The sequence below is a fragment of the Vulpes lagopus genome, chromosome 3 (assembly GCF_018345385.1).
Source record: "Vulpes lagopus strain Blue_001 chromosome 3, ASM1834538v1, whole genome shotgun sequence".
Classification (NCBI taxonomy): Eukaryota; Metazoa; Chordata; class Mammalia; order Carnivora; family Canidae; genus Vulpes; species Vulpes lagopus.
In genome coordinates, this window is record NC_054826.1 from 5,329,528 (window position 1) to 5,356,521 (window position 26,994).

The 26,994-nt window shown below is 36.6% G+C and overlaps 1 protein-coding gene across 1 annotated transcript in view; it reads right to left on the minus strand.

The window, feature by feature from the left end:
* Positions 1-26,994, minus strand: part of CDH12 (cadherin 12) — a 505,536-nt gene that overhangs the window by 154,029 nt on the left and 324,513 nt on the right.

Genomic DNA, 26,994 nt, shown 5'->3' on the forward strand with positions numbered 1-26,994 from the left:
AATTTACCAACATACAGAAAAACACCCAGTGCTCATCTCGTCAAGTGTCCACCTCAGTGCCCGTCACCCATTCCCCTCCAACACCCGCCCTCCTCCCCTTCCACCACCCCTAGTTCGTTTCCCCGAGTTAGGAGTCTTTATGTTCTGTCTCCCTTCCTGATATTTCCCAACATTTCTTTTCCCTTCCTTTATATTCCCTTTCACTATTATTCATATTCCCCAAATGAATGAGAACATACACTGTTTGTCCTAAAGAAGATGTGGTTTATGTATACAATGGAATATTACTCAGCAATTAGAAACGACAAATACCCACCATTTGCTTCAACGTGGATGGAACTGGAGGGTATTATGCTGAGTGAAAATTTTAGTCTTAATATTAATTTCTCTATTAATTAGCCCAGTTACCAATGAACTTCATTGTTCACTGACTCCATTTTCTCTTTCAAAATGAAGTAATGCCATCTATGGATAAAGAAACACCTTTGTAAGAAAGTAGCAAGTGTAACATATCATTGCTATTAAAATCAAAATTGTGCAATGAAATAATCATCATTATATTTTGGGGTAAAAAATATTCAGCTATTTCTGTGAAAATAATTCTAACACCACAATTTTGAAACACCCAGAATTATGTGATTTCTAGTCATTTGCTCCCACTGCTCCACCTGCCATCAAAATATAATTGTCATATTGTTTCAAGGAAATAATAAAAGAGCCACTATTAAATGTTGCAATGTTAGACAAAGTCATGCACAAATTTTTATTAAATATAAACATTCTCTGCTATTATCTCATTATTTTTGCTGCTTCTTTTCTAATCTCAGCCAGAGTAGTAATGTGTGTTAAAAATAAATATAAAATGTAAAAAGTACAACCAAACTCTTCATTGCTTTATCATTATATGTAGTCTATGCATTGTCAGAACTATTTTCAATTTTAAGGAAAAATATGGAAAACAGTACATTTAACATTAGCAGGCTATCATTAATATTCATTGGGAAGAGTAGCTAATATATAAACAAACAGAAAACGTTCTCTTGACACACATAAGAGTTTAATATTTAGATCACAATCCCCAAGACAATTTAAAACTGAAGTAAATAAAACACTGTGGCGTGTATCCCCAATTTATTACTATTTAATTGAATGCCGCCTTATTTATGCTATTATCATTAATTTATGACTTTGAACGTCAATTTACTTCTATTTTTTATATATCAAAATTAGATATGAGACCAATAAGTTGTATGACCAAATGCACCTTATTTCTTACTAAAATGAAAACCCCACCGGGCCCCAAAGAGTGCGTTCAAGAACAGGGAGGGCATGAGCGATATGGTTTAGTATTCCAAAATGCACATCAAGTAAATCAAGCTTCTAACAAACAGTACTTCTAAGTAATTAAGTAAGATTAATCGGAGCATATCAAGAATCATCACAATGGAGGGGTTTAAAAACAACTGTTGCTGGAAAATGAACCAAATCTTCTACAGCAAATAATACTCCTGGGGGGTTGCCTTTGACTCAATATTGAATTAATGGGACTAGCAGTAGATTAATGCAGGTAGGAGGAAGAAAATTCTGAGGAATAGGAGGTTGCTCCAGACTTAGAAATTAAAGGATAGAAAACACGGACCTAAGAATAAGAGATGGTAATGGACCTGAGCACAGACATGTAAGGGAGAAGATTATCTACGGCGACAGTTGAGAAAAAGAGGTGGAGGGGGAGCGGTAAGGCAGGGGGAGTTCATTCCATGCTTATTCACTGAACTCAAACGTGGCAGTGTACTGTCAGGTGAAACTTTTGTAATCAGATGGAAGATAAAACTAACAAAAAGCACAGGGCAGCCACTAAATCTTTTCACTATCTATGGATTCTAGGCCCAGCCGTAAGATTTATTTGACAAAAGGATCGCCTGAAAGCAGCAAATTGTGTCATGGGGTGTTTTTCTTCAAAAAACATTATGTCACTTCAACTTCCTCAAGTTCAGTTTTTACTAGCTTAACGATTCCATACTGGAGTAACACACGCACATCACCCTTCACCGAAACAACAGGCATATTACTCGGTACTCTTCAAAAGGATCAGTCCGTCATATTAGTCCTAGGAAGTTACTTTGGTCAGAAGCATTTTATTTATTATTTTATTTTATTTTATTTATTTATTTTATTTTATTTATTTATTTTATTTTATTTATTATTTTATTTTATTTATTTATTTTATTTTATTTTATTTATTATTTTATTTTATTTTATTTTATTTTATTTTATTTTATTTTATTTTATATTTTACTTACCTTTTAGATTTTATGTATTAATTCACGAGAAACACAGAGAGAGGCAGAGCCAGGGGCATAGGCAGAGGGAGAACAGGACTCAATCCCAGAACCTGGGGTCATGACCTGAGCCAAAGGTAGACGCTCACCCACTGACCTACCCAGGGGCCCCTGAAGAAGCATTTTAATAATATAAAAGGATCCTCGTAGCTCATGAAGACAATTCCTCCAGTAGAGGAGAAATAAGGAATAAAAATGATCTGCTTATCTCAGAGTTCATGCTGGGGGAAAGGAAATGGCTTCTATCTTACAACTAAATGTTAGCGATCACCCGTCAATTTATTCCAGATAATGATGTACCATGTTACCTTAGCACAGGTTACTACCCTAATAGAAATACAGTAGTTGCCCGAGTATAGATTTCTGCTTGAAGAGTTGCCTTGTATTTACGCATAATGCTATTCCGTGTGCTCCATAGTTAGACGTGATGCATTAAGTTGATCAATATGATGATGTAGTTGCCAAATATTACACAATGTCAATTTCTTTGACCAGGTAATTGAGATACATCATAACCTACATGGGTAAACTCATAAATTCCCAATTAGGATAGTAAGAATGACGAACAAATAAAGAGTCCAAAGACATGAATTCTACTCCTGTCTTGACTACTTAACATCTTCTTTCAGCATGAGGGAAAAAAAAATGTGAAAATTTGCTAATCCTCAATCACCTCCTCCAGAAAGTACATGTAACCATTCAGTTATTCATTCCTTTCTTTAAAATCTCTATCAAGCATCTTTTCTGTGCCGCATTATACACATTCTATCTATAGCCATGAGCCAAGGTAAAGGTTAAATAATCCACGACTGTTATTTTTAAACTGTAAAGTTCCAAATGAGTGTAAAATTGTTTTAGTAAAATATAAACTAATTTCTAAAATTAGATTATAGTTTTTAAAGTTTTATGTATTTGTCAGAGAGAGAGAGAGAAAGAGAACACAAGAAGGAGGAGCAGTAGGCACAGGGAGAGGGAGAAGCAGTCTCCAGCCGGATGTGGGGCTGGATGCCAGGCCCTCGGGATCATGAGCTGAAGGCAGACCCTTAACCAACTGAACCACCCAGGTGCCCCGGACAAACTTTAATGTATTGTATGTCAGAGTAGCTAAAGAAAAATGGGAACAAAGTGTCCATCCACAGGGGTTTGTTCCACTCTATGGTGGAATCACATAGTGGGTTACTCAAATTCCTGAAAGAATGAGAAAGTATATGTTCATATAGAAAGACACATTATTGATGTATAAAGAAAGGTATAAAATAAACTTCTGTTCATCTATTCTCTTTCTCTTTTCCTCTTACTTCTACTCATTCTTGTCCTCTCCTTCCTCCCCCTCTTCTACCTTTTCCAATCATATTTGGATGGTTTACTATATATTGTGTTAAGTTTTCAAAATGATGGTGTTTGCTCAATGATGAGATCATGGGATAATTTAATATATTTGTTTTCATTTTCTGTAGTTATCTATATTAAAAATATCTTATGTGTCTTAAAAATTCTTATTTTTGTCCAGTCATAGTTATGCAGAGTTTGGCAAACTTTAAAGCTTTACAAATCTGAAAGGGTAGAGCAAGCAAAGATGATGCTTGATCAAACTAATATTTTTCTGGCAAATCGAAACATAACATTTCCCCCCTTGACTTTCTTTCTCATATTTGTGAATTAATTGGGGGAAAATGTCTAAACAATTTTAAGTCTGTCTTCCACTTTCTAGTTCCTTACATTCAGTCATTTACCTGTTTTTTGTTTTTTTCATTTATTTACTTATTTATTTAGCAGACACATAGCAACCTTGTCTCAGTCAATGCGCTAAGCGATAGGCATACGAAGATAAAGTATGTCTCTTAAGAGGCATAAAGGATATTGTCATTTAACCTAAAATATCTACAAAGCCTGATAAGCCTTGTGTTGGAGGTATGCTAATCGCAGAGGGATGGGATATGAGAAAGGAGGATATGTAAAATCTGTTTTATATTGATGTCAGGAATATCGTAGCAAAGAGGATACACTTCACCAGGGTTTTTAGGACATTATGGTAATCAACTGGCATGTGAATAGAGCAGATCATTTCAGCAAAGACAATTAAAAGCATAGCAGTAGAAGATTAAAAAGGCCTAGAAAAGAGTCACGTCACTACGATGACCATAAAGGAGTTTCCTGAGCTCCTGGAAGTTCTGAGAATTTTATGATGATCTAGATGCACAACAGGGTGACATGAGTCGAACAGTGTAAGTTCTGAGGGTCAAGTCACTAAGGCCTTACCTATAGGGGAAGAAAACTGGAAGCATATTAAGCAGGAAGAGTGGTTCAAAATCGGACAAGACAGTAACTTCAGTTGTTGCTAACTACACGTTTCTTCTAATAATACTTTTTCTCTCTGGCTCTTCATAATTATTTTTATAAGAAATTCTTGTAAAGGATTTACAAGAAATTCTTCCTAATTCTTTTTACACATACAAAGTAGAATTCTTCTCTCCTTTTTTTTTTCCCTCTATTTCCTTGTCTTCTTCCCCCAGGTTTAGAATGGGAACAATTGAATGAGCAAAAATTCTTGGAAAAATTCTTAGAAAATTTTTGAAATATCTACCCAATTGAAAATGTATATACCCTCTAATGTAACTATTACACTTCCAGGTGCAATATAGAGACAGTTTTATTCTTTTATAAGGCATAAAGATATATGTTGAAAGCTGTTCACCAAAACACTGCAATAATGAAACCTGGAAACAACTTAATTAGGATATGGATAAATAAACTATAGTATATCAAGGTGCTAGAAAATATGCACCTTCTAAAAATTGAGTTAACTGTGTATGTACTGACAAAGAAACAAAAGAACATCGTGCAAATAATATGCATACCTTGATAAGAATTTTACTAAAATGTTGACATATCTTCTGTGCAAACATACAATCAGAAAAGTACAGAGTACATGAAGAGTAAAACAAATTAGCTGCGCTTTGAGTTTTATATATTCTGAATGTTTGATCTCCTCAACATATATGATAATCATAGTTTTAAAATGCAAATAAGCTAATAAATTTAAATATTTGGTTAGGGCTTAATAGAAAGTTAGACAAAATATATATTTTAGTGAAGTTTCCACATATAGAAGAGTCACAATTAAATTTAACATGACTTTTTCCAATTTCTTTTGATGAATAAAATACTTTTTTCCTCTTATTAAAAATAAAGCATTAAAAAAATAAAAAAAGCATTTTCTATTCATTGTAACAAAACTAGTTTCTGAGTACTAGGAATTATTTTAGTAATAATCACAAATAAGTCATCTCAATTACTAAAATATATTAAGAAGGGAGTTGTATAAAAACATGCGACAAGGATTATGTATGGATAGCCATACTTAAGATAAAATGGGAAAAATAGAAGTACGCATTGGAGTTTTTAACTCTGAAAACCTGAATACCTATTCAAATATTAATTCTAAGTACTTATGAAACTATTTCTACTTTGGATATGCTTTTCCAGTATTTTTCCTTTCTCCATAATCATTATTATCTGAGAAAAAGCTATGGAGAAAGTGATCTGATTATATACTCATGCTAAATAAAAATATAAAAAGCTTTCTAAGTAGCCATGAATTATTGAAAGTAAGTCTCAAATTTCCAAAACAGGCCAAACTTCCTTAGGATTTTAGATAGCATCCTGGAGGGGGTGTGAGTTCGCTTTTGCTTACAATGTGTTAATTTTATTTTCAATTATTTTTGAGAAAAAATAAAATCTTTACAATTTATGTGTTTTTGACACAAATGCGAAAATATTACTGCATTATCCACATGCAAAAAAACCCTCATCAAGTTTATTTCACTTAACTTGTGAAGTTCACAACTATTTCAAAAAACAGTCGAATTATAGAAACTTGCCATCACCCTACCCCCCCACACACACAGACACATACTCCCAAGAATAAATAAGTTAGTAGGAAACTGATTTAGGCTCTAATTAAATCTATTATTCTTTTGAAAGCGATTATTGTAAATGTCTCTGTCTCTCTTCCTCTTTATCTCTGACTCTCTCCCTCTTAATCTGTCTCTTGCTATTCTTTATACTTATGTTTGAAAAAAATAAATCATCTGAGATTATGACATAAATTTCAGAATTGTCTGTAAACAGTCTATAAGCCTGTGTTTGTATTGGAAATAATCTATTATGCTCATGACAGAGTCACAGACTTCCCAGTTATGAATTTTTGCTTCACTTCAAAAGGGACTAAAGTTCTAAAATGAACTTTAGTACACTTATTTTATTATTCACTGCTGCCTGCAAGCTAGCTGCAGGTTATTTTAGTTACTAGAAGCTGCACTAATTTGCCATATCTTTCTATGACTATTCGTAGGGAAAAATTTGCAGGCAGCGGACTCCAGCCAAAGGCAAGCTTTAGGATAGCAACATAATCCCTAAGAGAAAAATGTAAAATAACCTCACTATCTAGACATCAAAAAGAAAAGCACCTTGCTTGACAATTTTTGGAACAAGATAATGGTTTCTGTGATTGTTCAACGTTTATGAATAAATAGAAATTAAGATACTCATTTACATACCATGTAAACTGGAAATTTTTCATTGTATGGAAATTTCTTTTTTTCTTTAAGTTTTGAGCCCAGATGTTTCAAATTATGAATGATATGCCAATTTATGCTAAAAAAAAACTCACAAAATTTAAATATGGGACTAATAGGGGCACCTAAGTGGCTCAGTTGGTTAAGCGTGAGACTCCTGGTTTCAGCTCAGGTCATGATCTCAGGGTCATGGGATCCAGCCTAGGGGCGAGCTCCATGCTCAGTGTGGAGTCTGCTTGAGATACTCTTCCTCTCCCTCTGTCCCTCCCGTTGCTCACACATACTTCCTCTCTCTCAAATAAATACATACATACATAAATTTAAAAAAATCTTTTAGAAAATGTGACTACTCAAAAAAAAAAAAAAAAAAAAAGCCTGAGTGGCTCAGTCAGTTGAGCATCAAACTTGATTTTGGCTCAGGTCACAATCTCAGAGTTGTGAGATCAAAACTAGATAGATGTTACCCTTCTTGTAACTAAGGTTAACATCTAAGGAAATTTAACAACATGCCAGGCATTGTTCTAAATGCTTTGCTTGACATTCTGTTTTTGTTTTGTCAGAACCTCTCTATGAGCTCTCAATTTTCCCATTTTAAAGACAAGAAAATTAAGACACAGATGGGTGACACATCTAATTTCGCATCTGAAGATTTTTTATCGCATAAATATATTCATATTTAAATGTGAAACTGGGCTTGAAGTCCTGCCCCAGGATCCACATCATGAACAAAATATTTCTAATATATGATATGGTGATACACTGACATGCATTACTTGAGCCATGAAATTGAGTACTTTAAAACACAAGACCTTTCAATAATCTCCCCAATTATCCACCCCAATTCTGGCATAGCCTAGCACCCTCCCTATTCCTTGGAAGCAACAAGTGGTGTGATTCAGTTCCCACTTCCCCCTCCCTTATGTCAGTGGACTGATTTAGGGAACTAAGTATATATACCCAGTTCAAGCAACAGAGATGTGTGAGTCACTGCCCCACTTTCACCAGGAAGTAGCGAGTGGGAGAGGGGGCAGCTGAACTTCCACCTCATCAGTCTGCAATGGGCCAGTATGAGTCAGCACCCACTTTTGGTAGAGTGACATCAGTAGAGCCCAACAGGAAGTTGAACATGCACACCTTCCCCGCCTTCATGCTATGCATCAACAGAAATATATTTCAAATGCTTTAAAAAACGATTAAATAGAGGAATGCCTGGCTGGCTCAGTCAGTACTGCCATGCAACTCTTGATGTTGGGGTTCTGAGTTCAAGTCTCACATTGGGGGTAGAGTTTACTTTAAAAAAAGAAAAAGGAAAACAAAGACTAAATAGAATCTAGAGTTCCTAATATAATATCAAGAATGCCCAGTACATGATTTTAAAAAAATCACTTGTTTACACAAATAATTAAGAATTTCACAACTTAAATGAGAAAAGACAATCAACAGACATCAACATCAAGACGATTCAGAGATTGGAATCATCTGACAAGCATTTTAAGGCAGACGTAATAAATATATTTAAATTAGCAATTTTGCATTCTCTTGAAGCAAGTAAAAGTCAAATTTCCAATCATTTCCAACGATGATTTGGAAATTATAAAAAAGTGTAAGTTATGCAACAATAATTGTACTAATAAAAATGATACACTCAGTGGATGGGCTCAATAGCAAAGGAGAGATAGAAAACAGAATTGGTGAACTTGAAGACATACAGATATAATTTATTTGGCCTGAACAACAAACCAAAAATTGACTGGGGAAGAAAAAAACAGATGTAGAACAATAACAAAAGAGCTTATAGTCTTTATCATCAGAGTCCCAGAGGGAGAGAAGATAGAGTATGGACTGAAGAAGCATTAAAAAAATAGTAACTGAACATTTGCCAAATATGAAGGAAGATATAAAAATATTCAAGAAACTGAGTAAACCCAAATAGAATAAATCAAAAGAATCCATGCTAAGACTAATAATAATTAAATTTTTGAAAGTTAAGAATACATCAAAATTTTGAAGGCAGGCAAAGAAGAATGGCACATTTCCTATAGGAGAACAATAATTTAAATGACCGTAGATTCCTCATCTGAAATCATAAAGGTCAGAAGAAGTGGACAAGATTTTTGAAGTACTGTAAAGAGAGATCTATGAATTATGAATTCTACATCCAACATTCATATCCTCCAGAGATAAAAGGGAAACAAAGAAATTTTACATCGAAGAAAAACTAAAATAATCTGTTCTACCCTTAAAGAATGTTTAATAGATGTTCTTAAAACAGAAAAGGAATGATAAGAGAAGAAGGTGTGGAACTTCACACACACACACACACACACACACACACACAAATCCATCTAAATGGGTGAAAATAGGAATAAGTATGATATCATACTTCTTATGAAGTGTCATCATTTTCATTTCAACCATTAAGTAATCCATAGGAAGTGAACAAGAAAGAAACCAAAGCCCAAGTCTAAAATATGTTAAGAAAAAAAATACGTTATTAAGTCTAACAGGAATTCTCCAGAAGATTAATATCACCAAAGACTACACTTCTCAAAGTAAGATGAACTAGATGGAAGCCAGGGCTACCTTGGATCTGACAACCTGAGTGTGTGCGACCCAGTTAATCTCAAAACTTGAACATCGTGCAAGGTAGCCTCACTCGTGTAGCGACCAGGTGGAAGGAATCTCAAATACTTCATAAAGGCATCTTCAATCGGATCTTCCAATATTCTCTTAGGACACAATACAGTAAGGTAAAATATACTAGAACCAACAGAAACAATATAAAACAAAATAAGCCCACAAGGACTGAATATTGAACAATATTAGATGGCAATAAATATCTTACTGCGCAAAAATTTAGAAAACACTTAAAATAGTTGCAGAGAAAAAAAAACTCTTGTTTGTTGGTGTGAGCTTTCCTTTCAGCACTCATTATACAAATATTCTGAAATTGGGAGCGTCTCCATCCCTCATGCTCACCAGTGTCCAGGATCTGTTCTTCTTACTGGTCTCTAATGCTTAAAAGCACCTACTTTGGATCTCATAAGTGCTTTCTTCTAAAAAGCAAAGACTTAAGATATTTTCTATGAGTAGGAAGGAAGATCACCTGTAATAAATTCCTTGAGCAACTCTTACAGGATAAACCAAATTCCACTGCTTCTACTTGTGATTTGGTGGCTATTTTTGGATTCAAATGAAAAGTAACATTTCTTTTTTTTTTTTCCAGTAGAGGATTGGGTTACTCACTTCTAGAGGGATTAACTTTTTTACACAGTATTTTTATACTGTATTTATTAATTTGTTGATTGATTTTCTTATTTTTTATCTATCTTCCTATCTTTCTATCATCTACCTATCTATCCATCCATCTACCTCCTACTGGTTATTTGTTAGAACTTATGTACAGTGAAATGCTTAGACCTTAAGTGTTCAATTCATTGAGTTTTCACAAATATACACATTAATTTCACCAATATCCCAAACGATGTAGAGACCATTGCTTCATCTCAAGATTTTAATCTTATGCAACTTATAGTTTTAGAACCTAGAATGCACAGTTCTTCTTTGTATATGTTCCATGTCAGTATGATTAAAATGTTACCATGCAAGTTTGTATGTAATGTTCTACAAATGAAGATTAGATTGCATCGGTTGATAGTGTTGAAATCGTCCGTTTTTATACATTAAGTTTTGAAATTTGAGTGTTAAAATCTCTGATCATACGTCAAAGGTTTCTTTCTTATGGTTAATGTTTTCCTGGTGTATCTTCCTTCACTTTGTATTGACCTATTTTTACCTATATATATATATTAAAGTGCATTCTTAGGAGACAGTATATAGTTTAATCTCCTCTTTACTATAGTCTTTAAATTACTGCCTCTTAGTGTTAGTGTGTTATGGATTGAATTGTTTACTCCCAAAAGTATATGTTGGGGTCCTAACCCTCAATACGTTAGGAGCTGACCTTATTTGGAGAAAAGATCTTTCACAGAAGTACTTGAGTTAAAATGAGATCATTAGGATCCCAATATAATATGACTGGTGTCCTTATAAAAAGGAAAATTTTGGACACAGGCACACATGTGAACATGAAGACAGTTGCCTATAGACCAAGAGAAGTCTAGGACAGATTTTGCCTCACGGCTCACCAGAGAAACCAAAACCATGATTTTAGACTTTTAGTCTCTAGAAATGGGAGAAAATAATATCTTGTTGTTTAAGGTACTGAGTTTGTGGTACTTTGTTACAGTAACGTTAACACACTAATGCAAGTTACTACATTCACATTTACTTCTCACCGATGTGGTTGTGTTTAAATCTACCATGTTATTTGTTTGGGGATTTACTTATTTATTATATATTGTTGTTACTCCTTTCTTTTTCTTTCTTTTCCAGTCTTACCATAGGTTAAATGGATATTTTAAATTATTCTCTAGTTTGCTGTAGCCTTTCCATGTACCTTGCTTTTGTTTGAAGTTCTTGGATCTTTACATTGTAATTTTTAATTAAACATCCGAAGCATTGGCAATTATTTATTTAAATATATTGCTTCTGTCCCATTCTGTCTCTTCTCTTTCTTTGACTCCGATTTTACATACGCTTGATGGCTTGATATCATCCCATGTTAGTCTCTTATTTATCCCATTTTCCCCTTTTATTTGAGTTTGGATAAGTTCACAGACTCTGATTTCATGTCATTTGTAGCTCTTCTGGGCGCTACAATCTGATATTAAGCCCTGCCTGTGAGTTTTAATTGTGTATATTGCACTTGCTACTTCTGGAATGTCCATTTTTCAAAATTTATATGTTTGTGTTATTCTATCATCATGGCAATCTCTTCCATTGGTCTCAAAATATATTTATAATAGATATTAACTTCAACACGTAAGTCTTCATGTCTATTATTACTTTTTTGATTATTGATCAAATTTTCTTGCATTTTTGAATACATTCTATTTGTTCTTATTTCATGCTGGGAATTTTAAATAATACCCTGTAGAAAATCTGAATATTATCTTCTATAAAGGGTCTTAAAATAGTCCTGTGAGGGTAGGTAAATTACTGGCAGATACTTGTGAATTTGTCAGACCTATTTTAACTATTTGTTAAGAAAAATCTCTTTTTATTCTTAGACATAGGCCATAGTCCTTTTTACGGAAAGAAAGGGCCCTGACTCCTAATGCATAGCCTTTCTGGTGCCAAATGTAAGTGTCTGAGATGCTCTATGACATCTCTTCTGTACTAGCCGGTGACTTCAACATCTCCCCGCCCAGTGTCACCACTGATATCTCAGCCCTACAGCCATGCAGACACTGATTCTGTTCATGCATAGCGCAGTCCTTGGTGAAAGCCCATGGGAAAACCTCACCCTGGCATTTGCAGTGCTTCTCTGTGCCTCTCCTTACTTTCCTATGCAAAGTCCAGCCACTTCAGCAGGTCTCAAATTGCAGTCACTTGAGCAGCTCCGAGCTGTAATCTCTATGTCTTGACTCATTGTTCTTAGACTCCTCTTAGTGTTGTGGTAGCAAAAGTGCCCCTAGTCAAAATCCAGCTAACTGTGGGTCTCGTTTTATGTCTTTCTCTTCCCTCCAGGTTGAGAAGTTTGACTTCTTTGTCATATACATGAAAACTGTTGCCTCATAGACGTTGTCCAGTTTTATGTTGTTTATGGTGAAAAGTCAAGCCAAATGCCAATAATTCTGTTGTGGCCCAAACCAGAAGTCCCTCTGACATAGTTTTTATACTTTAGAAATTCCTTGCTCTTTGGTCCACTAGAAGATTTCCATGTTTCCTATGTTTATATTTTATAAGAATTACGTTCTGCTATTTCGGTGCTGTTTTTGGAGCAAAAGTGAAATAAATGTGTTTTGCAGTGCATTTTCATGAATTTGAACTCTAAGATGTTACTTTTAACACCCACTACACATATTTCTACAAGAGTATTTCCTGATATTTTATACGTGTCATACCTTGTTTTCCTATGTTTTGAGTCTCAAAACAAATATTCAAATATTTTGGGTGAACGGTATTTAATAAAAAAATATATGTAGTCATGAAAGGAGATGTTTCTAGAAATGTCCTTCTTATGAGACTTACTTGGAACAATTATGAGGACAAAGAAAGAAAAGTATTCAGACTCTAACCCTCCCCAAATCTAAAACCTCATAGAAAAAGCTACTGAGGGAAGGGAAGAGGAAATGATTAGCATTTATTGAAACCCTTCTAGGGCTTATGTTTTGATTTTTTTTTTTTTTTTACAAATTATATCTTTCAATCCTTTAAAACATACTATTAATGGCAAACAGTACTTTCGACCTAAGCTTTACAAAAAGGAAACCCTTTTCTAAATGTTCCCCCATACTTCATCAAAGTTTGAATCCGGATCTTTGGTCTTCAAAAGCCTATTTAGTTTTCCCTATAATAGTCTGCATTCCTAGAATCAGGACAATTGCTGTGCAGCAAACACTCTTTTAACCTCACTTTTTTCACTTGTACTCGTTCTTTTTATTTCCACAAGCCACTCCCATGAGAAGTCAATGTATGGCCCAAAGAATAATCTTAAAAAGTCTTCCTTCTCCTACTGCTTAACCAATAAAATAATCTTATTCTTATGAGACAACAGTCAACACTATTTAACTCTAAAAGCTCTCCCATATTTAGAAACTCTAAACCTGCTTCCGTTATTAGGAATTAACATAGGAAGACAGTGTTCTTGATGATATGGAATAAGGATCTGTTATCGTTCAGGTGACACATAAATCACATCTTAAAAAATGCAGAAGAGAATTTCTATACATTGTATTTAAGCAACCTTTTGTGCAAAGCTAAGATCAAATAGAAAATGAATTCCGTTTGTATTTCTGATTTTTAGAACTCTGTTAGTTTGGGTTTATACAAGATTCATTTTTTTAAACAGCTAAGGATAAGAAATATAGGTAGTAAAACTGACATGACTAAAATTCTAGAGTATCCATTGTGACAGAGTAGAATTATATATAATAAGAGATAACCCAGCTTAAATACCAAGTGAACATATTTGACAATAGAAATATAAACACAATCATATGGATGAGTTGCTTCTAATTATGGCCTTTAGCTAACTAGGTACTTAATATCAGTTACAAAAAAAAACATTATTTCTGTGAAAATGACAAATTCTTTCATATGGGAATTTCATTTTTAAGAGATTTGGGAAAATGGTAGTTTGTTTTCTCCTTTTAGAGTGAAGTTTCTACTAATTTCTTGTGATAACAATGTTTTTAGTATAAATCATTTCACTGTCAAACAAAATATCCTTGATTAAACACATGGAAAAAGAGAAGAAAAAGGCATGAAACAAAACTTCTCCATATTCAGGCTGCCATCAATTACTTTCTTGTCTAATTTGAATTGCGCAGCAGCTAATCATATTTTGGCACTTTCTTGCCATCAAAGCATTTCATGAAATTATCCCATTACAATGTTTTTCTCAGAGGCAAAATTAACATAGATGACAGTTCAATTGACATGTTTCTTTTTCTGCTAGTACTGTTGCCAATTAAACAAATTGTACCATATTTTGATATTCATTTTTGTTAAGTATTTGTAAAACTGTAGCTGCTGAGTTTTTTTCTCCCAAGCTTCAGTTTTGTGGTCAGAACTGAAAATAGTGCCAAACTTGATAAAGTCACCTGAACCTTACTTTCTGAGAAAGTCTCTTGTAATACTTACTGGGTAGCAGTCATTAAGGCTGGTTTTTGGTTTTAAACTTGCTTCCAGTAATTTTCAGTTTTTCTTTGCCCACTTATGTCCTGAGACTTTAAATAAGAAGGAATTTTTCCACCCAATCTGGAGGTTATTCTCTTTCTACCCTCTTAGTTTTGGCTTTAATTTTTTCTTTTAATTAAAAAAATATATATACATATGGTTACATAACTGAAAGAAGAATTATTTTTGCAGGGAAAAAAAAATACAATATCCTAAACCTTAAATACGTTAAGACCAAGCTTAAGTGCTTATCATCAAGTCAAACCAATCCTTTCAGCACAAACTAAATGGGAGCCAATGCTGGTGAGCCTTGCTTCCACTCCACATTTTACCTCTGACTCTTGCCCTCCTTTTCTTCCTCTCTTTCTTTTTTTATAATTTTTGTTTCTTCCTAGGGAGGTATTTTCTAGAGTAAACACTCCTCTTTCTCATACATTTATTTAAAATATTGACAATATCTTCACTTCCTTTGATACTCAATCCACTACTTCATGGCCCAACACACTTCCTGTGAGGGACCAGACAGTAAATATTTTAGTCTTTGCAGGTCATCTGGTTTTTTGCCAACACTGCCACTGTGGTGTGAAATGGCACAGACAATATGTAAATGGCGTGTGACTGTGTTCCACTAACACAGCTGATGTGCCAGACGTAGCCCACGGAACACAGTTTGCTGCCCCTGCACTAGATCTTTGGAATGAAACTTTCTGAGAGCAGGAGTTTTGCCTGTTTTCCTCATTGTTCTAACCCCAGTACCTAGAAGGGTCTGGTACACCATGGGTATTCCATAAATATTTAATCTGTTGTATATGTACCAAGAGTAAGACATTTGACAAAATGCAATTTTATATGATTTGGAAAACACTTGGACCCTGTAGAAATAAAAACTTTACTGGGTAATTATTTGGCTTGATGATGAATCGCTATGCCTTGAATGATAGAGCAGGTTCATGTTTCTGATGGACTCAAGTGCCACATCTCATTTTCATTGTGAAAGTGGTTCAAATAAACAAATTTTCTGGGCTAATTCCTGGATGGACTTTCATAGAGTGACATGCTCTTCGCTGTCTGAATCGCATGCAGTTGTCACTTTGAGTTATTTCCAGACATAGATTTCAAGTCTTTCCTCATGTTTGGGTTAAAGATCTCATTAACTTACTAGTCCTGCCATTTTGCCTGTCTTTGAGTCTGTTTTCCTGATGGAATATTTTCACCTTGACCAACGGGCTTAAGCCACCCATGTCTGGTTGGCTGAAGTTAGTTTCCTTAACACTAAGCTTAGATTATACCCATCTTCATACCTCAAAACAATCGCACAATGGAAAGCAGAAACAAAAATTATTTTGGAAGATGTAGCTGACATCTATGTGGAATACCCAGTAGAAGCAACTGAACCTCAGAGAACTCCTAATGCCAGCATGGTTTTATATGGGTGTGACTGTGCTCCCAGGATCAGTTATCATAAAGCAAGAGACAATTGGGCCAAGGTTCCCTCTTGCCTGCTTTTGTGTACAAAAAAATAAATAGAATAGAGCAAATAAGAAAAAAAAAAAAAACAGTCCTACAGCTGGAAGGCAACTTTAAAGAAAAATGATGTTCATAGCTATCCTGCCAGTAGCTGGCAAAGCAGTTTTTATAAAACATATTTAATGTTTACAACCACTTGGAGGCTGGGGAAAGAGTAATACTTTAAAAATATGTTTAATGTTTTGAACCACTCAGTGGCCAAGAAGCAACTCCTGCTAACATATATTTAATGCTTAGAGTCATTTGGTGGTTAGGAAAAAAAGGAACTTCTTGTTAATTTTTAACATTTATTGCTGATCAGTGGCTGCTAAAGCAGCTATCAGTGCAGCATGGTTTATGTTTAGGGAGTCACTGTGCTGCTACTAAAACAATTCATACACTTCTCTCAAGGCCACACAAAAACTGTCAATAGCATTACCTTTGCAATTGTACCACTAATAAAAACATAGGAATCAAACGGAGGAATAAAATGCTCCCTGAACACACAGTCATAACATCCTATGGCCCTGAAAATAGTTTTGCCATGCTGTGGGCTGTGGACACTGCTGCTGACACCGGAGGGATCACCAGGCCTAGCTCAATTTCACCCGAATGTGTTAAAGCGTCTCAGCAGATTGGAAAGCAAAAGTCAATCTGATAATTGAGGTTTCTTACAAATCAACAGCTTGTCGCCACAAATTAAGATAGAAGAGTACTCCACACCTAAGAAAATGTAAATTGGGATCGAAAGATTATTAGGTTTTTAAGTAGCCTTGGTATAGCTTGTAGCAAAAACAACAGTAAATATCGAGCTCACGTGTCAGACAGAAGGACTATATGAAAAAAAAAAAAAAGGAGAAGGATAATTAGCTAGGACCTCTGTAAGTTAGCCATTCTCCTACTAGTTTCGAGAATGATCAACCGATTACCAACAGGATCCATCCCCATTTATTGATCGCATTTATCCAGGCATTGTGGTAAGTGTTGCATATAAATTTTCTCTTTTACTGCTTGTAGGAACTCTGAGAATTAAGTATTTTTATTTCTCATTTGAAAGTAATGAAACCAAAGCACGATGAGGACAAATAACCTACGCATATATTCACAATTAGGAAATAGTAGAGCAGGGATTTGGACTCTTACGTTTAACATCTACATATCACATTTGAACATGTTAGAAGAGAGTTCTGTCCTCTGTCTCTTGGTAACGAATAAAAAAGCTACTCTCCAATGTGGAAAACAAATTTCAAAAACCAATATTTTGGTAAACGCGGCCTTATCATCTACTTCCTGGGTCATCTTTGGCTTCTCATATCAAAATTTGGACTCAGCTCAACAAAGTATGAAGGAAATTCAAGTCAAATGAAGGACTGTTGATTTAAACACAATGCATGTTTCGATAATCACTTCTAGAAACATGTTAAGTTGTTTTAAGAATCCAAGAGGACCCTTGCTCTTTGCTTATCTTCTAGAATAATTCATCCGAAAGCCTAGCTGGGATAGGCAAAGGTAGGCGTTTGTGCTGGCAGGGTTATAGGGGTGGAGCAGTTGGATCAGAGCTGCAACAGACCAGAGCCAGGTACTGCAGCCAGAGCAGTCAGAAAGGTGTCCACACGGAGTTTGGTGGGCATGAGGAAGGCATGTTACCTGTGGGAAATGCAGCCTAGGATGGGGACTCAGAGCCCTAGTGAAGGGCACAGGATCTCCATAGCAGGATAGGGATGAAAATGGAAACAGACAGTGCAGATTTTCAAAGTTGGAGTGGAGTCTTCAGAGCATCTGCAAGGTGTCTGGAGGTTGTGTGGTGGTGAAAGACTGGTTGCACCCAGGGGGCTTGATCAAATAACAAAATACAATAAGGATAACAATGGCCAGATTTCTCACTCTTAGAAAAAAAAGACTTGTAAATTACAAAAATTAAAAAAACAAAAAACAAAAACAAACCTAGAAGTGTGGTGTTAGAGTAGAATAGGAGGTATTGGTATGAAATTGAGGTCTTCAATATATTTAGAGTGACACAGAAATAGGGGCACCTGGGTGGCTCAGTCTATTAAGCATCTGCCCAGGGTGCTGGGATTAACCGTACATCAGGATCCCTGCTCAGGGAGAAGCCTGCCTCACTTGCTCCTTCTGCCCTTCCCCAGATCCTGTTCTCTCTTTCTCTCAAATAAATAAATTAATTAAATCTTAAAAAAAGAATGATATAGAAATAAGTATGATATATGTATATGCACATAGATATATCTTTTAGCTGTGCCCCCTGAGAAGGCCTAAGAGCAATGATTTTCCAATAGCAAAGGATATATACAGCAACCAGATTTTGGCTTTTAAATATTATTTGCCATAAGGGTGGGGAGAAAGCCCCTTGGGGAAATAGTTTCTCCCAGAGCTGAGGAAGGAAAATTGCAAGACAATTCCTAAATATATTTTTGGGCCAGAAAGTAAGGGAGTCTTCAAATAATCAAGAGGTCATATTGAAATGGCAGAAAAAAAATCAGCTTAAAGTGCCTTTACTTACACTTTATATTTAAGGCTAAAACTGAAATAATTTCAATATTAAAATCAGTAATGGATGGGACACCTGAGTGGCTCAGTGGTTGAGCCTCTGCCTTCGGCTCAGGGCACGATCCTGGAGACCTGGGATCGAGTCCTGCATCGGGCTCCCTGCATGGAGCCTGCTTCTCCCTCTGCCTGTGTCTCTGCCTCTCTTTCTCTCCCTCTGAGTATCTCATGAATAAATAAATGTCTTTAAAAAATCAGTAATGGTGCGAATACATTAGAACCAATTTAATAAATAAGAAACCTTGAGACTACATTGACATAAACTAATAGATGGGTAAGCTGAACGTGTGATGAGGACCAGGTTATTTCCCTGGTTTCAAAATATATTTTGAACACAAAAACCAAACCAAACCAAACAAAAACCTTTTGATAAAATATGTAATAATTACAGAAAGATAAAGAGTAGGTTTACTGTGGGATCATTGTCTAATGTAGACAACCTCTAAGATGATCCTCAGCTACGCCTGCCTTCACTCTTCAGTCCTTCAGCTATTTCCTTTCCCTGGAGAGTAAAATGAGCTTATCAAGTTGATTCTAACAAATAAAATAGAGCAGAAGTGACAGGATATCAATTACAAGACAACAACTCACGACTGGGCTTGGAAGGACACCCCCCACCCAGGTGAATCTTTAGATGAAGCCACATTTTTTTTTTTTTTTATTGCCAGCTTGACTCTAAATCCACACAAGACTCTGATGCAGAGGCACCCAGCTAAGCTGAGCCCAAATTCATGACCCAGATAGATACCCAAGAGATAATACATACTTGCAGTCTTAAGCCTCTAAATCCTGCAGTAATCTGTTATACAGTAGTAGAAAATAGCAATTTTGTACCTGGTAGTGGGGTGCTGCTATAACAAACACTTAAGAGGTGGTAATGGTTTTGCAGTCGGGCAGCGTGGGCTTTGAGGAAGATGTCAGTATAAAATGCACCAAACACATTCTTCTATTGGATGTTGGACTTGGAAGGTGCTGCGCGTGAGGACTTGCAGGAAAATCGGGTTATCTTATTGGAAACTAGAAGATCACTGTTACGCAGGGGCCAAAAATTTAGCAAAACTGCGGCCCACGTTTATTTGAACAGTAGAAAAGGACCCAGGGACCTTGGAACAAAAAGGATCCAGGTCTTGCTGGTTTTAAAGATTACTAGTCTTTCCAGATGGCAAATGATGCTAAAATTAAGAAATGGTTTCTAGGGAAAAATCAAGTCCAGGGCACACAAAAAGCACAGTCAAAAGATAAAGCAATGGGGTTACTGTAAATCTTTTTGTTAAGATCTTAGGAAGATCAAAGCTGGCCCATTGGTTTACTGTCTAGTCAAATTTCGCTCTTAAGAGATAAATGGGTGAGTATGACTCAAAGATCCTTTCTAGCAAACAATAAGGGTTCTAATTCGTGTAAAGGCTTTGTCACTCAGGCCCCTCAGTGGGGTCCAAGGTAGAGAGGATTTATCTTGAAGGGATTTTTTTGGTCTAATTCAGTGAACCCCCAAAAGATTCATGGGATACCCTTGCCACTGACAAAATAAAGAGTTCTATATGTAGAAATATCAAAAGTGTGAACTGAAGACAGAGAGTCAGAGATTGTACAGTGAGAACAGGCCTTTGAACACTTTGAATTCTATTGGCAGGAAGCCGGCTAAGAGTGCTGCTTAGTTGCAAGTACGTGCTGCATTTCATAAAGAAATTTAAAAAAAAATTAAAAAGTATAACTCAAAAGGTAGAACCAAGAGCCCAGACAGTATAACTGAGAGCCGTGGACAAATATTCTCAGGACTTGAACCTAATCAACAAGCTTTTAATATTTGCCAGCTAGATTTCAGGAATATGATGGACCAGTGACTCCTTTATTTAGTTTTCCCTCTTTTCTCAAAAAATGTCTACAGGAGTTTTCTCAGGCCTATCTCACCACTGTGTGTTAGGGGTCAGGGTGGGGGTAAGTAGCTGGTTTCTCTAGCATCACAAGTCTGCGGATCAAGAGGAAATAAGTCTAGGGAATCTCATTTGCTCTTGCACTTGATTTATATGATGAGTTTCTGGACTTTGGATTCATGCAATGAGGGAAAAAGATCCCGGGGTCCTAGAAAGGGGGCTGAGCACATATTGCATGACAGAGCAACATGGATTAATGGGGTCCAGAGGGGACACTGTGGTAGGTGGACTATAACCAGGCCCTCAATGATCTCAGCTACCTTGTAGAAGTTTTCTCGGGTGATTCCGTGTCCTGAATTGGGCTGGACGTACTTCTAACCATTGGAAAATGGCAGAAATGATAGGATGTCGCTTTAAAAATTGGTTATAAATACAGACTGTGGCTTTGATCAGAGATGTTCTTCTCTCTAGCTCCCTCTCAGCCCTTCCTGGGGCTAGGCAGCTGCCGTGTTGTGAGGAAGCCCTGCAGAGAGTTCCACGGAGCAAGAGACTGAGGTCTACCAGTCACCACTTGGGTAAGCTTGGAGGCCAATTCCTATCTCCTCTCAATGAAGACTCTAGATCAGATCATAGGCCCAGGGGCAGCCCGGGGGGCTCGGTGGTTTAGTGCCACCTTCAGCCCAGGGCCTGATCTTGGAGACCCGGGATCGAGTCCCAGGTCAGGCTCCCTGCATGGAGTCTGCTTCTCCCTCTGCCTGTGTCTCTGCCTCTCTCTCTGTGTCTCTGTGTCTCTCATGAATAAATAAATAAAATATTAAAAAAAAAAGAGAGAGAGATCATAGGTCCAGCCAGCAGCTTGAATACAACCTCTTGGGAGACCTTGAGCCAAAGGTACCCACCCAAGCCACTCCTGGATATCCATGATCCTGTGAGATGATAAGTGTTTGCTGTTTTACACTGCTAAGTGTTTGGCTAGTGGATTGTGCAGCAACAGATAACTAATGCACAACGTTGGTCGAGTAGTCAAAATTAATATCATTAGTCATGGGACAAATCAAAATCCTGATTTTGCAGCAGGGATGTCTGCTGCATCGTGTCTGTGATGAACCTAACAAAGAAGCCTATCCTGAAGTTGTACATGAGGAAACATCAGGCAAACACATGGGGCATTCTAAATAGTCACTGGGAAGGGAATCCTCAAACCTGTCACAAAATCAAGAAAAAGTAAGGAATTGATCCAGACTGAAGGATGCTAGCGAGATACGGCATTCTAATGCACCATGTGATCTTGACCTTGAACAGTGTGTTTATATAAGATACTCTTGAAACAATGGATAGAGCACGAGTGGGGTTTAAGGGGTAGATGGCAATAATGCCATCATCATTAAGGTCAATTTCCTGGTTTTAATAATCACAGTTTGGTTCTACATAGAGAATGTCTTTATTTGTAGAAAACAGCTAACATTCTGTCTCCAATTTCCTGGCAAAAATACTGCTTATAGGGCACACAGAGAGAGACCAATGAGAATTGACCCGTTCCTACTGTAGCAGGTAAGCTGCTCTCTGGGGCCGCGGCTAGCTCATCTGGTAAGATAATATATCTGCTTTGTGATTTCTTGATCTGTCCCCCTATGGCACTTCCATGAAAGCAAGGAAGCTTGGATATTTATATAAATTTCTAAATTATAATAATTGCGTAATGACTTAATGTTAGGTACAGTCATCATTTTTACTATTTCCTTTGTGGAGTTGGACTATTTAAGTATGGCCACATAGAAAATATTCTGTTTAAAAGCCTTCCAAAAACTCTACCAAAAATTTCATCTTAGCACTTTTCCCTAAACTTCATGTAAAACAAAATAGAGTTCATGGGGAAAAAAAATAAGAGGGTACAATGTTAATGTTTTAATAAGCCAGCAGTGTAATTCTCTTTAGGTGTCTCTTATTCTATTTACTCTTACACTATTTTTTTTTTTCTTTTAAAGTCAGTGAATAAGAGATACCTAGTTCTCAGATTTTGTTTTAAACTGGGTCCCCCATCCTCAGGTTTGTAATAAATAAAATAAATAAAATAAAATAAAATAAAATAAAATAATAAAATAAAATAAAATAATATATAAAATAAAGTAAGGATTTCAAGGTCTTAACCAGCTCATCTGAGGTTGAAAGCCAAATTTAAGGCCCAAAGACATTTTTAGGAGCCACTACTAAAAAGTATAACTGATTGCAATGAATTGTTCTAAAGAGGCTGCGAGCCATACCTACTTTCTGAAATTAGAGTTCAGTTTTCATGTAAAAATGATGATCCAAGAGTCAACAACACTGCATGAAATAATTGTAATGGTTAAATAATAAAACACGGTTTGGATCACCTGGCTGCTAACTATTGCTCCGGAAATGGTAATTCTTATTACATAAATTGTGATTCACAGCCTGCATTTATCAGACGTGTAATAGAGACCTGGTTATGAATAACCCAATCAGCTGCCTCAAAATGGCTTAGTTCAGGCCGAGGAAGATAATACAAGTATGAAGAAGTTTAAAGATGTCATACGTGTCCGCTCTCTAGGAAAAGTTACTGAACCTGCACCCCATATCCGTGCGTAACCACCGGTACTAAAGGAGGCCTGTGCCTGTAGTGATCTTAAAGAATTAGATCACATTTATAACGTCCCAATCTGTCTCCGAGGAGGAAGTTCGATTTAGGGAATATCTGGATCATTAAGTAATTTCCTTGGGTCAGAGGAAAAGCACTTTATCTGTGAATATTACTTCTGTAGCCGAGCGGACGTAGCCCGAGTTAGTAACAGAGTGGCCTTTCCCTTAAACAAGTCACAGATTCACTGGAATTTCCTTCAACTTTCTGGAACAAAATATATTCCATAGTCTGATAAGTCTTAAATATCGATTTTCCTCTCCAATCTCTGTCCACCTTGCTCACCACCACTCCCCCTGTGCACAGTTTCTCTGTAATTTTCACTCTAGTTCATTGCCGGTCCATGTTGCATGGTGTATCACATTTGCAGACACACAGTCTATTATTGCTAACTTCACATTTGCATCACAGACTGTTTTCATGCCCCAATAGGTCTTGGTCTTTCGTATTATGAAACAAGCTATTTTACTATTATTTGTAAATTGGTTGCTTCTTCTCCGACACTGTCAGTAAAAACATTGTCAGTTATGGGGCCGGGGACGGGACAGTTATTTCGCAGAGAACACTCACGCAGATACACAAGGCCGGCAGTGAGACAGGCCGTGACAGCAGCGGTACTGTCTCCTACACCATGAACTCCATCTGCTCTTGACCAAAAGCAATTTTGATATTCCAGAGAAAATGACAAAGGGACAGGACATGCCCAGAGGGATGCAGGAAAAGAAGAGAGCGAGAGGAGTAATCGTTGGACTAAGTGACTTACAGCAGTGACCACCTCCATGTGGTCAGAAGGGTGACCTTGGGAATGGAGCTCAGGGGCTCTAGGGGCGTGAATATGATGCTTGGATGGATGCACAGTATTGTTCATTCGCTTTAGGTTGGTTGGTCAGGTAAGAGCAGAAACAACAAATGTCACAAGCCTCACTGGGTCTCCTATATTTTTGGTTATGTGCATAGGCAGGATTGTGGGGAATGGCCAAAGAAGTACGTGGTAGATATTTAATTTCTTTTTTTTTTTAAAGATTTTATGAATTTATTCATGAGAAACACCCAGAGAGAGAGGCAGAGACACAGGCAGAGGGAGAAGCAGGCTCCATGCAGGGAGGCCGACGGGGGACTCGATCCCGGGACCCCGGGTCACGCCCTGAGCCAAAGGCAGACGCTCTACCTCTGAGCCACCCAGGTGCCCCATAATTTCTAATATTTTATTCATAAGTGGCATTTATAGATTTTTAGTATATATTTGAAAAAAAGCATATTATGTAAAGGTAGTCCAATAATCCCTGGGTGAACCCATGGCATTGAATGTGGTATCAGGTTCAAAAGAAATACTGCTCTACTATTATTTAAACAAAGAAACTATTTTAACTACTATTATTGAAAGAAAGAAAGAAAGAAAGAAAGAAAGAAAGAAAGAAAGAAAGAAAGAAAGAGGGATCCCTGGGTGGCGCAACGGTTTGGCGCCTGCCTTTGGCCCAGGGCGCGATCCTGGAGACCCGGGATCGAATCCCACATCAGGCTCCCGGTGCATGGAGCCTGCTTCTTCCTCAGCCTGTGTCTCTGCCTCTCTCTCTCTCTCTCTCTCTCTCTGTGACTATCATAAATAAATAAAAAAAAAAAATTAAAAAAAAAGAAAGAAAGAAAGAGAAAGAAAGAAGAAAAAAAGAAAGAAAGAAAGAAAAAAAGAAAGAAAGAAAGAAAGAAAGAAAGAAAGAAAGAAAGAAAGAAAGAAAGAGGGATTCCTGGGTGGCGCAACGGTTTGGCGCCTGCCTTTGACCCAGGGCGCAATCCTGGAGACCCGGGATCGAATCCCACATCGGGCTCCCGGTGCATGGAGCCTGCTTCTTCCTCAGCCTGTGTCTCTGCCTCTCTCTCTCTCTCTCTCTGTGACTATCATAAATAAATAAAAAAAAAAAAAATTAAAAAAAAAAAGAAAGAAAGAAAGAAAGAAAGAAGAAAGAAAGAAAGAAAAAGAAAGAAAGAAAGAAAGAAAGAAAGAAAGAAAGAAAGAAAGAAAGAAAGAAAGAAAGAAAGAAAGAAAAAGAAGCAGAGAGTGTGTGTTGAAACTCTGGTGAAGTATTTACTGGAATCTCTTGAATAACCAATGAGAGATTTTAGTATTGCCAAACCACAAAACATTTTAAATAACCTATTCTTCCCTAGATCCTCCTGAAACTTGAAGAGAGTACAGGTCATTATGTCTCCCCCCAATACTGCAAAAGCTGGGGCCACTTTGTTTTCTCACTTACCTACCCTGATTTTCCAGGTTCATGTCTCTCTTCGGGTGCTAGCTGGGAACTCCTCTGCATGACGGTTCATCCCTTTATCCCAATTGGCACAACAAAAGACCTAATTATTTACCGAATAAGACAGAATTTTCTAATAATGCAGAAGGATGTGTATGTTTGCTTTAAGGATGTTGTTTCTATAATAGTCACCTAGGGTTGTAAATTCATGTAAATAATCCAATTTACATGAAGGAAGCCCTCATATGAAAGAGTATTGTCTTCTTAATTTTTTTCTTTTTTCTTTTCTTTTCTTTTTTTTTTTTTTTTTTTTTTTTCAGAACAGCACCTTCCTTTTTCCTCTCCCTGTAAAATCAAGACACAATTAAAAAACTAGCTCTCCCCATTTCCGGGGCCTACTTTTTAATAAGACCTCCTTTTTCCCAATTGTACTTCTAAATCTCTAGCAATCTGTATCATATTAAAAAAAAAGTGCAGCTCAAAAAAACGTAGCAGAAGTTGAATAACAGATTTGCAGCCCTGTGTGCTCTAATGTTTAAAATCTAAGTAAGCTACTTTGAGCTGGTTCCTCAGGTCATGGAGAGAATATGACCTTTGAACACCGGGTAAGGTCATAGACATAATTTCAAGTGGATCTGTGGTAAATCCACGGGACAAACTCTTAAAGCTACTAACCTGCCTCTGCCCTCAGTGTAGTCTCTACATGTCTGGGATGGTTTGTAGGGCCCGCAGAAGCTCTCTGAGGAGCGTCAGCCAGGAAAATTAGCAATGGCTCACCATAGGAGTTTCAAGTTGTAACCTGGAAGCGATGGGTAGCTTTATCTTACAAAACTGCCAAACACCAGAAGTTACTTTGAAATAGAAAAAGGGATTGGCAGTGGTGCCTTTGGAATCACAGCTATTTAAAGTTGTCGTTAAAGCTGTGATCCTTGATTCGCTGACCTCAAAATACATATCCTAGAACTTTCAAATTGAGGTTGGTACTGAAATGTGAATCTATATCAAATTTAAATTATTAAGAAGAGTAGTGATACTATAGCTAATTAAAAATTCATTCTAATCATTCTAATAATGATATTTGCTTCTTGGTTTGATGGTGTAACTACCATGGGTTACTTGGCAGTAAAAAAAAAATAAAAAATAAAAAATAAACAATATCATCCTTCTGGAATCTCTATCTATAGCTACAAAGGATGCAACACATTCCTTTCTGGACAACTTCCAGACTCATATGTGATATATGCTTTGGATGATTTACTTTGAGCCAAGAATCACTCGCTGGCATCCGTGGGTAGGGGTAGTTAGTTACCTTCAGCGCCACGTAGGCATCTCGAATCGCAATGACAATGGATCTTAGTACACATTGAGTCTAGTACTTGATTACAAAGGATTTCTGTGAGTTCAGGTGAGTGCAAAGGTTGGAAACTAGTGACTAATTTTATAGATCCTAGATATTTATGTATCTATGTGTATATTTAGAATGGGGCAGAA